At 45.1% G+C, this 14,554-nt stretch overlaps 1 long non-coding RNA gene across 1 annotated transcript; it reads left to right on the top strand.

The window, feature by feature from the left end:
* Positions 1 to 494: 494 nt before the first annotated feature.
* Positions 495 to 3,837, top strand: LOC109458023 (uncharacterized). Its single transcript, XR_002139133.3, has 3 exons — positions 495 to 676; positions 1,969 to 2,058; positions 3,047 to 3,837. It is a non-coding gene; the product is annotated as an uncharacterized LOC109458023 (long non-coding RNA).
* Positions 3,838 to 14,554: the final 10,717 nt, after the last annotated feature.

Genomic DNA, 14,554 nt, shown 5'->3' with positions numbered 1-14,554 from the left:
CCAGCAAAGGTACAGATAAAAGGGCCAAAGCTGGGGGCTGTGTTCTCAGTTGACGTTCCGGAGCACAGACCTCATTTGAACCTGCCTGTAAGGGCACATACACACGCTGGGCAACAAGCCTTTGATCACCAAAGGAATTCCTTTTAGAATTAGGCCCTGGGGTCAGGCCAAGTGCTGCACCCTGTTCAGCATTACCTGAGGCCTACTGATCTCCACAGTGTTGTTTACCAAGATACTGTAGCTATCGGGCCATTCCTTCCAAGGAAGGGAAGGACCTGGGCCCCTGTCCGGCTTCATCTGGCTGACCGTAGTCAACACACTCCCCTCTGAAATTCTCCTTCCGTTTCGTTGAGGCAGAGGCTGTTAATAGACACCAATACCCAGCTTCTCTCCTCCTCCCAGGCCCACAGCTAGACATTTCCCAGCGTCCCTTTCAGTTAGATATGGTCATGTGACCAAGTTCTGGACAATGCAATGTAAGCAGTAGTGTTCTCTGCCTTTTCCTGACCTGGCCCCACATGCAGTTCTTATTCTTTCTCCCTCCCAGTTGCTGGCTTATTAGCAAGGATTCTATGACCCTAGAGAAGGATGGAACCACAAGCTAGAAGGAGCCTGGGTCTCTGAATGATCACATGAAGGTCCATTCATCAACTAGACACACCTAATTAGACTTTACGTAAGTGAAAAATAAACTTTTATTGAGTTAAGTCAATGAGCTTTTGGAGTCTATTTGTTACAGCAACTCGTGTTACTTCTCCTAACTAATTCAGTAGTGTCAGGAACTTGGGGAAGTTACCTCACCATTCTGAGTCTGTTTCCTCATCTATAGAAAGATAATAATGATATTCATGGGTTCTTGAGAAGATTAAGTGAGATGATATATGTAACATTTCTGGGACATAGACATTTCAGTTCAATATATGCTCACTGTCTCCATCCTTCCTTTCTCTTCTAATATGCTCACATGAGAGGCTACTGAAAGGAGGGGACTATCATAAAGGGAGGTCTCATAGGAGTCAGGATGTAGTGCTCCATGAATGGGCAGGAGACTATGAAAGCAGAGGCGTGGCTGAAGTGACTTCTGGGGGATTCCATATCTGATGCTGAGAAATTGGAATATCTGTTTTGGGCCTAAATGAGTAGATCCTATACAACCTCAAAATAGCAGCTGACTCCCAAATAGATCTTCCAAGAGTCTGGAAAATTACCAGCCTGGCTTCAAGAACAAACTCTATATTCCAGAAGAATCAGCAGGAGGAAATGAAAATGGGTGATACATTTGGGATTTGGTGAGGACCATGGGTGGCCTAGAAAAGAGATATCACGAGGAGAATGTAAGGGTGAAATTCAGGTAATCAATAGCGCAGTTAGACTTAGCTCGTTTGCAGTTTAACTCACTGCATAGCTCGCTATCTAACCACCTGTAATTAGACTTAGTTTGTTTGCGGTTTGATCCATCCTGATATTCACCTGTTTTCTCTTTGTTTCGCCCCTCACCGATTAACTGAAGAACTCTGTCTGTTCCCTTTCTCAAGGCCACCCATACCTTGTTAATTAACAACATCCTGACCTGAAAAAGAGCAATTTCTTAATTCTCAGGCACCCAGACACTGAAATCCAATTTACAACTTCTTGCAGTTTTTATTGGTGATGCATAGTCTCAGGCCTCAATGGCCAAATCGAGTCAGGAGTCCAGAGATAACATCGTCTTCAAGCAGACCAGACCCCAGGAAGGATGTCAGCCCTCAAACCTGCCTGACTGACTCCCCCTCTCCTATATGAGAAAAAGCTAACCTAAAGTTAGATGCCGCTGTCCACCCTCAGACTCCGGACTCTGCCCTGGCGACTCCGCCTTGCCAGTGTTTCTCTCCTTACAACCCGTGGCAGTCGTCATCTTTGGACACTGCCATGAACATTTTCTCTCTTCCTAACTTTAATAAAACCTTTCTTCTCTCTCCCACTTTGTAGAGTCTGTGAATGCTTTCACCTTTTGCGAACGACCAGAGGTTAATTCCACACGACGACAGAGAAGACATGGGAGAAAGAGCTGGAGCTGAGGTACGAGGACGATAGTCTTCAATGTCAGGCTGCAGAGTGGATGTTACCCTAAGGACGATGGAGAGCCATGGAGGACTTTAAGCAGGGAGTGACATGGTCTAGCTATACTTTCAAAAGTTCACTGTGGATGGGATCAGTAGATGGTAATACACACGACCCCATCAGGAAGCAGATTCTCCACCCCACAGTCCAGTGGGAATTTGGGAAGGCAGAAAGGGACCAATGAAGGAACATGAGCTCAGCAAACACCCATCTCCCTTTGAAGGCCAGGGGATGTGGTACCCTGAGGAGGAGTAAGAAAGTGTGGATAAGGACAATGGTTGGGCAGTCCATCATCATCCCCTGAACAAAGAGAGTTACCACCCCGAACAGGTGATTGCCACTGCAATAGAGGCCTATTGTAGCTCAGGAGGAACTGCATGGGGGCAGTCAGAGAGGATATGGATGCTTGCCATGTTGGGAAGAAGGGGTCCCTTTGGATAACTGAGTAGTAGCTCGTGTCCTGGCTTGCCCACATAACCTGGAGAATCGGGTGGTTCAGGAGGGGAAAGGAGTTCCTACATAGCCACCTGCTGTTTTGCACATGAGAATCACTGTTATAACACCATTTGGTGTTATAGCCCTGACCCCAACTTCTTGAAGCACAGTGATGGTAGTGGTGGTGGGAGAGGAAATCTGATGAGAAGTAACTTTTCTTTATAAGTAGGCAAAGGTTTATGGGGGTGGGAAATATGGTGGTAGAATATCACGTGAGGTGTCTTCCATTTGCCTTCCCGATCCACTCTCCACCCTTCTCCACCTGCTCTGGGCCCCCGGAGGCCTGTCTCTATGGACAGTCTCAGATTCCAGTTGGGTCTAGCTAATAAGGAACCAAAGTAGAAAATTAGAGGGAAAGAGGGAAGAGAAGAAGGATTGGGTCTATGAGCTGGATTCATACGTGGAAACCCTAACCCCTAGTATCTCAGAATGTGACTGATTGTCTTTGCAGAATGGAGCCTTTAAACAGGTAATTAAGCTAAAATGAGGCCATTATGGTGAGCCCTGATCCAGTCTAACTGGTGTCCTTATGTGAAGAGGAGGTTTGGACACAGAGAGACGCTAAGTGTGCGCAGCCCCAGAGGAATGACCATGTGAGGACACAGCGAGAAGACGGCCCAGGACAGAGGCCTCAGAAGAAATCTAACCTGTCCAACAACTTGATTTTGGACGTCTAGCCTCCAGAACTGTGAGAAAATAAGTTTCTGTTGTTCAAGCCAGTAGCAGTCTGTGGAATTTTGTTATGAAACCAGTAGCAAACAAATACCATTGGGTAATTCTTTCCCTACTTCTCTCCTTGATGGTTTTCAAGAGCTAGCTTTGTCCTTCAATGAAGGCCACAGTGCCTTTTTCACACGCCACCCTTGCGCTTGCAAGAGTAGGCGTACTAACAGCTCCCTGATGCTATCAGCCCTCAGGTACTGGTACAATCCTTGTTGCTGCTTTTCAACCCTGTTCTCACCTTTGTAACGGTTTCATTATTAAATTATTTTCAACTACCTAGCTGGAGGGTGCCACTGTTTCCTACCAGAACCCTAAGACAAATAGTAACTAAGATTTTGTTTCCATCCTATTTCTTCCTGTGTCTTTAGCTCTTTGCTCATTAGTGCCCGCTACTGAAAAATAATTTCTACCAGGTATTTTGTGACCCAAAAGGATTTATTTGGGAAAAGAAAAGGGTTGCGAGCCAGTACATGCAGACATGGCAAGCCACGTGCACATTTTGGCTTGCGTGCCAAGATGGAGGGGCATTTAAGGAAGGGAAAAAGGGAGTTAGAACCACAGAGCTTTATTAAAAGGAAGTTAGAACCAGAGAGCTTTATTACAAACAACGACCTTTTCCTGTAGGGTTCTGGCTTCCATAAGCCATAAGCTCCCATAAGCCCTAGCTCCTCCCATAGACCCTCCTGACTGACAATGTTTACTTAAAGTCCAGTTAGTCTTTATCAGCCCAACAAGGATATTTTGCAATTCCTGCTTTGTAGAAGGGATGACACAGTAGAAAACAGAGAAAAGAGGAGTCATTCTTTGCTTTTGCGTTTCCAAAATCTAGCCCACTGTAGAAAGAAATCATTCAGGCAGGAAGAATAGATATGGGAGAATACAGTCAACTGTGATCCTGAAGTGGATACAGATTTTTCTGGCTTCGAGGTGAGGCGAGAAATGAGTGGGAAATGTTGTGCATCTCTGAAAAGGGAGACTCTCTTTCCCACACTGTCCTGGACCCGGCTGGTTCTGGGATGGACAGAACTGGACCCACACTGGTCAGGACGCTGGGGGTGCCTCTGGCAGACCCCCACTGGCCTACATCAGGCCTCTTGTTAGAGGAACTGTGATTTGGTCCAGAGAGTGGGGAGACCTTAAAACCTAATTCTGACCCAGAAATTCTGATGCAGAGATAAAACGTGATTATCAAGCAAAGCCCAAGGCAATGGCAAAACGACATGACTAACTGAGTAAGAGGTTGACTTGTGTCGCCCTCAGAAATTCAGGCATCTTAGCCCCCAGTATCTCAAAATGTGACCTTATTTGGGAATGGGGCCTTTGCAAATGTAATTACGTAGTTAAGATGAGGTCCTACTGGAGTAGGGTGGGCCCTAAGCTAATATGACTGGTGTCCTTACAAAAAGGAGAAATTTGGACACCAAAACATACACAGGAGAAGCCGTGTGAAGATGAAGGTGACCTGAAGTTTCTGTTATGAGTCATGAAAATACCTTGTGACCAAACATGAAGATGGACACACAGTGACTTGCCTTGGCTTGGACTTTTATCCCAAGAGCAGAGGGTGAGGGAGGGCACGATCTGGCCTGCGTTTTGATGAGAAGGCTGTGGCTGCCGAGAGGAGGGGGTATCATCCCAACCTCCAACCTCTGCCCTCCTCTACATATGACTTCCTCCTTGTATGTATGTCTCTGTGTCCAAAGTTCCCCTTTTGAAAAAGACACATATTGCATTACAGCCCAATTAATAACCTCACCTTCACTCGATTATCTGCAAAGACCTTATTTCCAAATGAGGTCACATCACAGATACTGGCGGTTAGGATCCCAACATCCTGGGGACACAAGTCAGTCCATAGCAGTGGTGGAGATGCAGAGAAGTAGACACAGCTGGGAGATATTTTGGAGATAGAATTGACAGGATATAGTACCTGGTGCCTGAAGGGGCCAGGACTCAGATATCTCAGAACATCATCTGATGACAGGTCAGTAAATATTCTCAGAAAATGAAAAATGGACATTCTGAAGGCCAGGCCCTACTTCAGCTCCTGAGCTGGATCTTGGTCACTCAATCAATGCTGACCCTGGTTACACTTCAGGACCTAGACAAGCTGCTGACTCCACACTGAATCCTGAACACAGCCTGGCCACGAACGGCATCTCAGGGAGACAGGCTGCCAAGAGCAGAGAGCAGGAGACATGAAACTCTTTGTTGTGTTTGGTTAGAGGTAAGATGGGAAAGTGTATAGGCCAGGGGTCCATCAGGGGCAGTGTGGGGACAGAGCCCCAGAGAGTAGTTTACAGGCTCTCGGCCTCACGTGAAGGGGTACTGGCTCGGGTGGTGAATGGCCGTCGGCTGTGGCTGATTGGCCGTCAGCTGTGGCCGGTTAGCCAATTGGCTGCTGGTATAACTGCTGCGACTACGGAGGATTGTCGAGGAGCCAAGCAGAGCCGAGCAGAGCCGAGCCGAGCAGAGCCGAGCAGAGCCGAAGAGAGCGGAAGAGGAGAGCCGAGAGAGAGGAACAGAGGAGAGAGTGGAGGAGAGTCGTTGGTCGGTCGGTTGGCGGAAAAGAGGACGGCAGGTCGGCGTCCGGTGGGCCTAGCCTCCAGTGAGACCGTGGTGGTATGGCTCCCCTACCTATGGCTCCGTGGGTGTTCCTTGTTGGCCTCACCGTATCCTGCGTTCTTATGTGGAGAGCGGGACCAGAGACCCCGCAGGCCGCCCTGCACGACAAATGGCGGAGCTAGTAAGGTCTCCCGCTCGACAGGCAATTTTGGAAAAATGCACCCAGAGAGGTCCCTTGGACTGTTAGCAGGATCTTTGATGTCCCACTGATGAGTTTTGACTTTTTTCTTAGGGCCTTTGGGAACCATGGAGGATTTTAAGCAGAGAGAGTAACAATCAGATTTGTGCTTTAGAAAATTCACTCTGGTTTGCAGGAGGGATTAGAAAGGGGATACGACTGGGCTTGGGGGTATTGGAGAAGAAGGCTAGGATGGCTCCTAGTGTAATAGTCAGGGTAGCTTAACTAGGAAAGAACCCCAAAATCTCAGTGACTTAGACCAACAAAAATTTCTCATTCACAACTCATTTGGATGAGGGTTTGATGGGTCTCCCCTAGTGGTGAATTAAGGACACAGGATTTTGGTTTGCTTTTTATTTTTCCATGTTGTGGCTCTTTTATCTTGTTGATAAAAAGAGTGCAGATGATTTCACCCCAGAAGCATTATCACTTTCACCTAGAAGTGACATGTATCACTTTGTTAACAAACTGAAGGGGTTCGCCACCTGGGGTGCTCTATTCAAGAAGGAGACATGGTTGTTTTAGGTAGTTTTATTTACTTGCAGCAAGTACAGGAGACAAAGGATCCACATCCAAAGCTCTGTCTTCCTGAAGGGAGGCTCTGCCAATACTTATATACACTATTTGGTTAATTACATGTTGATTTCTTCTTTGCAGTTGGCTAAATTTATCCCTGTTAGGTTCCTGTCAAGCTCATCCTGTTTACAGCTGCAAAATATTATGCTACGTTTTAACATTTGACAAGAATAGCATTTAGTAAGAACCCAGACCTTGAGACCCTCACCCTATTTAACAACTTCTGCTCTCATTGTTGTGGTGAGAACTGACCAGATGGTCTCATCAATATAATACTAACTAGACAGCCACTTCCCAGTCAGGACTCTGGAAGCTACAACTCTGGAAGGCAGAACACTAATTCTTGGTGACCAGCTCACTACAGCAGCCACAGCAGGGTGGTGGTCATAGAAATTCAATAGCCAGGGTTTGCCTATTAACTTAACAAATACTGATTTGAGTTAATATGTTTCAGGCACTGTTCTAAGTACTGAGAATTCAACCAGGAACCAAAGTTCCTGCCCCCACGACCTTGGATGTTTGTTGAGAAGACTGATAATAAACACACAAGTACTGTTTCTCTTTCAGTTGCAAATAACAGAAACTCACCTCAAACCAGTTAAGAAAACAACAAGGAAACAAAGGGGCAGTGTGGGGTCAGAGTCCCAGAGAGCAGTTTCCAGGCTCTTGGTCTCACGTGGAAAGGTGCTGGCTCAGTTATTAAATGACCATCAGCTGTAATCAGATGGCCATCCGCTGTGGCTGGGTGGCCATCCGCTGTTATCAGTTAGCCATTGGCCATGGCTACGCTGGGGGTTGGTTGGCTGGTTGGTTGGTAGATTGCAGCTAGCAAATGGGGTTAGCAAGTAGCAAGTGTGGATGGCGGATTGTGGATCGTGTGGTTCCTACTTCGTGTGTCTCGTCCGGCCATCAGTGAGACTGGGGTGCAGGAAGACCCTTCGTTGGGGTACTGGCAGATGTTGGCTTTTGTGTCTCGACCAGCCGCCATCAAGAATATAGTGGTATGAACCCCTTATCCATTGTTGTTCCTTTTTGGCCTCACTATATCCTGCGTTCTTGTGCAGGGAACAGGAGCTGAGACCCTGCATTGAGAGGCTGTATTTATTAGCATCCAGAATTGGGTATTCCATGTATCTGGCTTTAATCTCTTTAGTCTCTCTCTCTCTGTCTCTCTGTCTCTCTGTCTCTCTCTCTCTCTCTCCCTCTCCCTCTCCCTCTCTCCCTCTCTCTCCCTCCCTCCCTCCCTCTCTCTCCCCTGCTCCTTCCTCTGCTTCTGTCCTCCTCCCCCCACCACCACTGTGTTATGGCTTCATTCTGCATCACTCTCACATCTTTTGGTGGGAAAGATGGTCATTGACAGCCCGTTTCACATCAACTCAGGAGAGACTCTGATTGGCTATGCCTGGGTCACATGCCTATCTTTGGTTCAATCACCATGCGTTTATGATGGTAACAGCCAGAGCCATTTACTTGCCCTTGAGAATAGTGGGAGGGGCAAGACAGTGTGATTGACAACCCAACCAGGACCAGTTGTTGTGTAAAAACTTCTTCAAATCAGGTAAGGAAGTGAACAGGTGCTTGGATGACAATAAACAGTAGATTCCTCAGTCCTGGTCCATTATAGTCCATATTTAAGAAGACCAGAATTGAGACACACTCACTTGTTCCTACACCTCAGAAATGCCCCCACGCAACACAAAAGCAACTCTCCCACAAACGACCAAAAATTCATATACCCTTCTTCCCAAAATATAGTTAAATTCCAGTGCCAACATCTATTCAAGGAACTCCGAGTGAGGTGTGAGGTATATGGTACAGAGAGGTGTCGGCCAGATGTCCAAAACCTACAGCCAAGTGACAATTTAAACCTGTGCTGGAGTTTGTTGATTGCCTACACCACAGACATGTCCATTCTCTTTCGTCTGACTGTAGGGGCCTGTGTTCCACAAAAAAGAGTTTGGAAATACTCGTTTTCCCAGCATTGCTTGTGGCAAGGAGTATCTGTCTCAAAGTTTTGGTCAATGAGACATAAAGATTCTTGTTATGATGTTCTAAGAAAAGATTATTTCCCCATAGTTAAAAGAGAGTAGAACATAAGGTCAGTCCTCATAAAGTGCAGGCTGCTCTCTGCTTTCTTTCTCTGGAGACAGTTATGCAAGAACATGATTCCTGGAGCAGTGGCAGCCGCCTATGTCCTCAGATCATAACACCAGTGCATGATCTGAGGACACTGGGAACAGATAACATGCACACCAGGCTCAAGTGGTCACAGCCTTGACATAGAGCAAGACAGGAGAGAGCGCAGAAGATCCAGCCCCTTGCAATGCGTCAGTCCCCATGAGTAGCGGATGCAAGCCACAGCCAAAGCCAGCAAGTAACTGCACACACCCCACTTCATGCTACAGTGGAAGGACCCAGACCCCTCCCCCATGGAGTCTGAAATTCAGAAATCTGGGGTGTGCTTGAAGGCCACTGATGCATGCCTTTTGACAGAACAAGAGAGTACTCTGAGTCTGAGATGAGAAGAGAGATTCTCTCACAAGGCAATAAGCCCCACACAGGCTGTGAGGTTCCTTATCTCTTAGTAAGAAAGAGATCCAGGCCCAAGGCACATTCTTATGCGGCCAAGCTGGGATTCCATCTGTGGTCTTTCCAGGCCACACATGAGACTGCCTTTCTCAACAATGCTGCCCCTTGTAGCTGAAAGCATTCTGGCTGCCAGCATCTGGGCAGTGGAGCGACTCCCTTTGACAACCCTCATGGCTGCTGCTGATCTTCACCTCTGAAAGCTGCTTGCCCACCATGTCCGCCTTGTCCAGCCTGCAGGGGGTTTAGAGGAGGACTTCCCTTTTGGGATCGTGCTGCTTTATTTCCTCTGGTTCCTGGAATCTTACAATTGCCTTGCCCAACCACAGGCCCCTATTCACCAGACTCAGGGTCTATTTGCACAAATAACTCCTTTACGTTTACATGAGGCAGATGCTTCAATTCTTGAAAATCCCATGGAGGTCGTCTGTACCACCAGAAATCTGGACAACTCTTTGTTCTTGAATCTGAACTCAAGGTCAGTCGGGCACCTTTGTGTGAATCATAAAAAGCTACTCCCTCTAGATGGATGAATTAGAAAAAGGACCTCATCTGGGCAGATTCATTCCTCAGTGTGCAAAGCTCGATGAGCATCACATTCCTTTTTTTTTTTTTTTAAGATTTTATTGGGGAAGGGGAACAGGACTTTATTGGGGAACAGTGTGTACTTTCAGGATTTTTCCCAAGTCAAGTTATTGTCCTTTCAATCATAGTTGTGGAGGGCGCAGTTCAGCTCCAGGTCCAGTTGCAGTTGTTAGTTGCAGGGGGCGCTGCCCACCATCCCTTGCGGGACTCGAGGAATTGAACTGGCAACCTTGTGGTTGAGAGCCCACTGGCCCATGTGGGAATCCAACTGGCAGCCTTCGGAGTTAGGAGCACGGAGCTCCAACCGCTTGAGCCACCGGGCCGACCCCTCACATTCTTTTAAAAAAACTAAAAGTGTTATCCTGAGGTTGGATGCAGCCCTGCACCAAGGTACATGGCTTGGCAGGTGACATGCGAGCAGGATTGCAATGGTTGTTCACTCCGTGTGCAGTGAACAGCCTGCACAACTGCACAGCCATTCACTCTTTGGACCCACCCTCGAAAATCTACCTCTCAGCAACAGTCATCAGAGCACTAGAGCCATGAGGGGAGTCAACAGAGCTGAACTTGCCCACAGATGTTGGTCAAATTGCTAACAGCTGGTGGAACCAAGGGTATCCATCAGGGCATCTCCAAGAGGAAGGCCTGGAAAATGTATTCATTAATGTAAAGGCCATCTCACTGTAACCTATAGATCCCAAAACACAATGGCTTAAATAAACTAGAAGGTTCTTTCTTTTGTGACCCTCTTGAGGTAAGCAGATTGTCCAAGAGGGAAGGTGGCTCTGCTCCGTGTGGTCAATCTGGGATCCAGTTTCCTTCAATCTTGTTGCTCTGCCATAGTTCAGTCGTTCTCAAAGTGCAACTCCCAGCTCAGCAGCTTCAGCATCACTTGGAACTTGTTAAAAATGTAAATTCTTGAGTCCCTAGTGCAGACCTACTGAGTCAGGAACTCTGGGGGTGGGCCCAGCAATTTGTGTTTCAACAAGGCCCCCAGGTGACTTGATGGCCGGTCCAGGTAGAGAACCACTACCCTAAGTTGTTATCCTGATCTTCATGGTCAAAAGGCAGGAAGCTTTTTGTCCTTCTTGAATCATCCCTTCCTGTCCAGGAGGTGGCCAGGATGGAAGTCCTCTGGCTGTTCAAAGACCTCAGGCCCAGAAGAAACTTGAATTCTGGGCATGCAACGTGGTTTAAGAGTGAGAGGGAGTCTAGTGTAGCATAATAATTAGTGGTATAGATCCTGGAGACAGGCTGTCTGGGTTTAAATCCCCAATTTGCCATGTACCTGCTGTGTGACTTTCAACAAGTAACTTCTCTCTGAGCCTCAGTTACCTGTCCTACAATGTGGGGATCATTACTAGATCCATCCTTGGTGCTCCTATGAGAATTTACGGTGCGTATGTGCCTGACACATAACGAGCATTTAGAATATTAGCTAATCATCTTAATAGTTTACTGTTGATGGGAACTGCTATTTGTTCAAGTCTTATGTTAAAAGTTTTACCCACAATAGCACATTGAATCCTCATGGTAATGCTGTAATAGGTGTATTTTATAGAGAGATGCTCATTTTATAAAGAAAGAAACAGAGGCAGACTGATAAAGTCATGTAGGTTATAGGTGATAGAATGGCAATTCTAACTCAGGTCTGATTCACCTAACCTCAAATTTTAATCACCTCTCAAGAAAACTGGATTTCTACGCATAAAAGTTCCTCGGTCTTCTAGCAATACTGCGCCATCTAGTGGCTGGAGGGCTTACCGGTGATATGAATGGATGGGGCAAGAGGAGGGGAGAAATGTCCTGTGTTTGTAGCCTCTCCCGATTTTCACAATTCCCTGGGCAGGTGGGAGAATCCCCATAAGAAAGATGAGGAACGCTGGACCCAGAGGCAGATCCTGCCCAGAAAGTGATGTACCACATACTGCATCAGTCAGTCACTTTATATCATTTTATCTGAATCATCCTAACATCTCGGAAGTTGTTACAGTCCCCGTTTTAGAAATGAATAAAATGAAGCTCAGAAATAGTAAATGTCCAAGGACTCCGCTAAAAAAATGGCAGAGCAGGATTCTAACTCAGGGTTAATCATCATCTTTGCCTGGCTCCCTATAGAGCTGGGAGACAGCGCCACCTGGTGGTAACTGGTTTGAGCTGCTTCTGGACTAGAAGGGAGATGAAAATAAAAACTAAGAGCTAACACATACAGCATTTACCATACCCCAGGTTCTAAATGCTTTACTTAGATTGAATTTAAATTAACTCGTTTAATCATTCCTACTAACAGCCCTCTAAGGCAAGTAATAATCAATAACCTCCACTCCTCCTCATTTGTATTGTATTTTACTTTTCTGTCTTTCAAAGAAAATTTTTTTTTTACCATAGAAGACTTCAAGCATACACAAAATATAATATATACACTATCCATTTTCAACAATGATCAACTCATGACCAATCTTGTCTCATCTATCTTGTTTCATCTATACTCCTGACAACCCCCTACCCCCACCCTCCAAAATCAGGATTATTTTGAAGCCAAGCCCAGACATTGCACCAATTCACCTGTAAATATTTTCAGTTGTTTATCTCTAAAAGTATCCCTATTTTACTGCTGCAGAAACTGAGGCATGATTGAGGTCACTTTGCTGGTGGGGTGCAAAGGCTGCATCAAACTTTGTTGGTCTGGTTCCAGGCTTTTGCCTTTATTGTGATGCCTCTGGAGTGTGTTATCCCACAGACAACAATAAAACTCTGTCATTTCTTTTCAAAGTCATCAAGTTACTTCTCAATTTAACAAAATTAGGATACAAACAGTAGAGATGAAAGTATTGTATCAGTGTTATAATAACTTCACTGAAGTTGATAAGTGTACCACAGCTGTATCAGAGAACATCTTTTTTCTTAGGAAATACCCACTGAAGTATTTATGGGTAAAGTGTCATGTTGTATGTAATTGTGTAATTTACCCTAAATGATTCAGATAAAGTATTAGATAGATGTTGGGGGGGGGGGGGGAAATGATCTTGAAAATTGGTTAAAATATTAACCTAAAGTGAATCTGGGTAAAGAATATAATGGATGCTATTTGTACTATATATATTCTTGAAACTTTTCTATAGGTTTGAAATTACCTCCCCAAAAAAGTTTTAAAACTTAAAAAATTTAAATTATTATTTAAAATGTAAATAATATCCCATTGCATGTACCCACAGTGGTACCCACAGTTCATACCATTCTTATGAACTAAAGGTCTGTGTCTCCCATCAAAAGAATTTATATGTTAAAATCCTAACCCCCAATGTGATGGTATTAGGAAGTGGGGCCTTTGGAAACTAATCAGGTAAGGAGGGTGGAGCATACTAAAAAGAATGCATACTATATATAGCATATGATTCCATTATGTTAAGTTTTAAAACAGGCAAAAGTACTCCAGATGACAAAGGTCAGAATAGTGGTTCCATTTGGTGGGTATCAGCTGGAGAAGGGGCAGGACAGAGCCACTCAGAGTACAAAAAAAATTATCTATCTCTTATGAACTTGTCTCATTAACCTGTGTACTTGAAAGCTTTGCACTTTACTGTCCATAGATTATACCCACATAAAAATGAAGGCGAAGGAGCAGAACAGATAAATTGTCATATGTTCATACAATAGATTACTATAAAGCAAGGAAAGTGAATATGCTAGTTTTATACAATAAAAAGGATGGGTCTCAGAAACATAATTTTGAGCAAAGTAGCCAGACACAAAACAATATGTATTACATGTTCCATTTATGTAAAGTCCACAAAAATGGGCATTTAACAATGCATGCTTAGGAGGTAAAATGCTAAACACACACATGAAACACTAAAACGCCATGAAAGTCAGGAAAATGCTTTCCTGTGGGAGGAGAGAGGTGGTGGTAGTCATGGGGTGGGCAATACAGCAGCTTACAGGATACAGGCAACATTCTGTCTCTTCACTGGGGTTTTACTTTGTAATAATTCATTGAGCGATACTCACTTGCTGTGTGTACTTTTCATATGTACTGAAATGAAATACAAGTACACATAATTTTCCATCACATCTAAATCATTAGCTACTATTGGATAAATTTAATTAAATATATACCTACCTCACAGCTAAAGAAGACCCCACCTGCCATCTGGTCCTGCACAAGCACTGAGATGTTCAAATTGAATTGACTAGGAAGACACGTAGCTGACATCAATGCAGACGGCTTCCGCCCACGACGCTGGGTCAAGACATTCTACGTTAGCTAAACAGGAAACCCTTTCCTCTTTTCTTTCTTTCCTTTACTCTGGCATTGGCCTGGAAAGATAATGTCAGCATCTGTATCTTCCAGGCCATTACTAAGGGGGGTAACCTCTGGAATTTAGAACAACTTTTTATTTTAGGTGAGGAGAAAACCTAATGCCCCTTACTTTGAATGGACAATTGTGCCCCCAACAGATTTATCCCTGTCTGTAGTGGTTATCATTCTCCTTGGGCCTGTGAATGTCTAGGCTGATGACTGGGCAATGCCTCTTAAAGTATCAAACTATACCCCTAACTGTTCTGGAAAGGACCTTTCAGGAGGCTTTCCATGATTCAGGGTTGGCTAACTTTGGCATAGGCGTATTTTCCTGATTAGGAATAGATACAAATGGGAATGTGATCAGAAACCGCTCCTAAACTCAT

Source organism: Rhinolophus sinicus, chromosome 8 (assembly GCF_057876585.1).
Source record: "Rhinolophus sinicus isolate RSI-liver-muscle chromosome 8, RSI-T2T, whole genome shotgun sequence".
NCBI lineage: Eukaryota > Metazoa > Chordata > Mammalia > Chiroptera > Rhinolophidae > Rhinolophus > Rhinolophus sinicus.
This window is presented reverse-complemented; position numbering and strand designations above follow the sequence as displayed.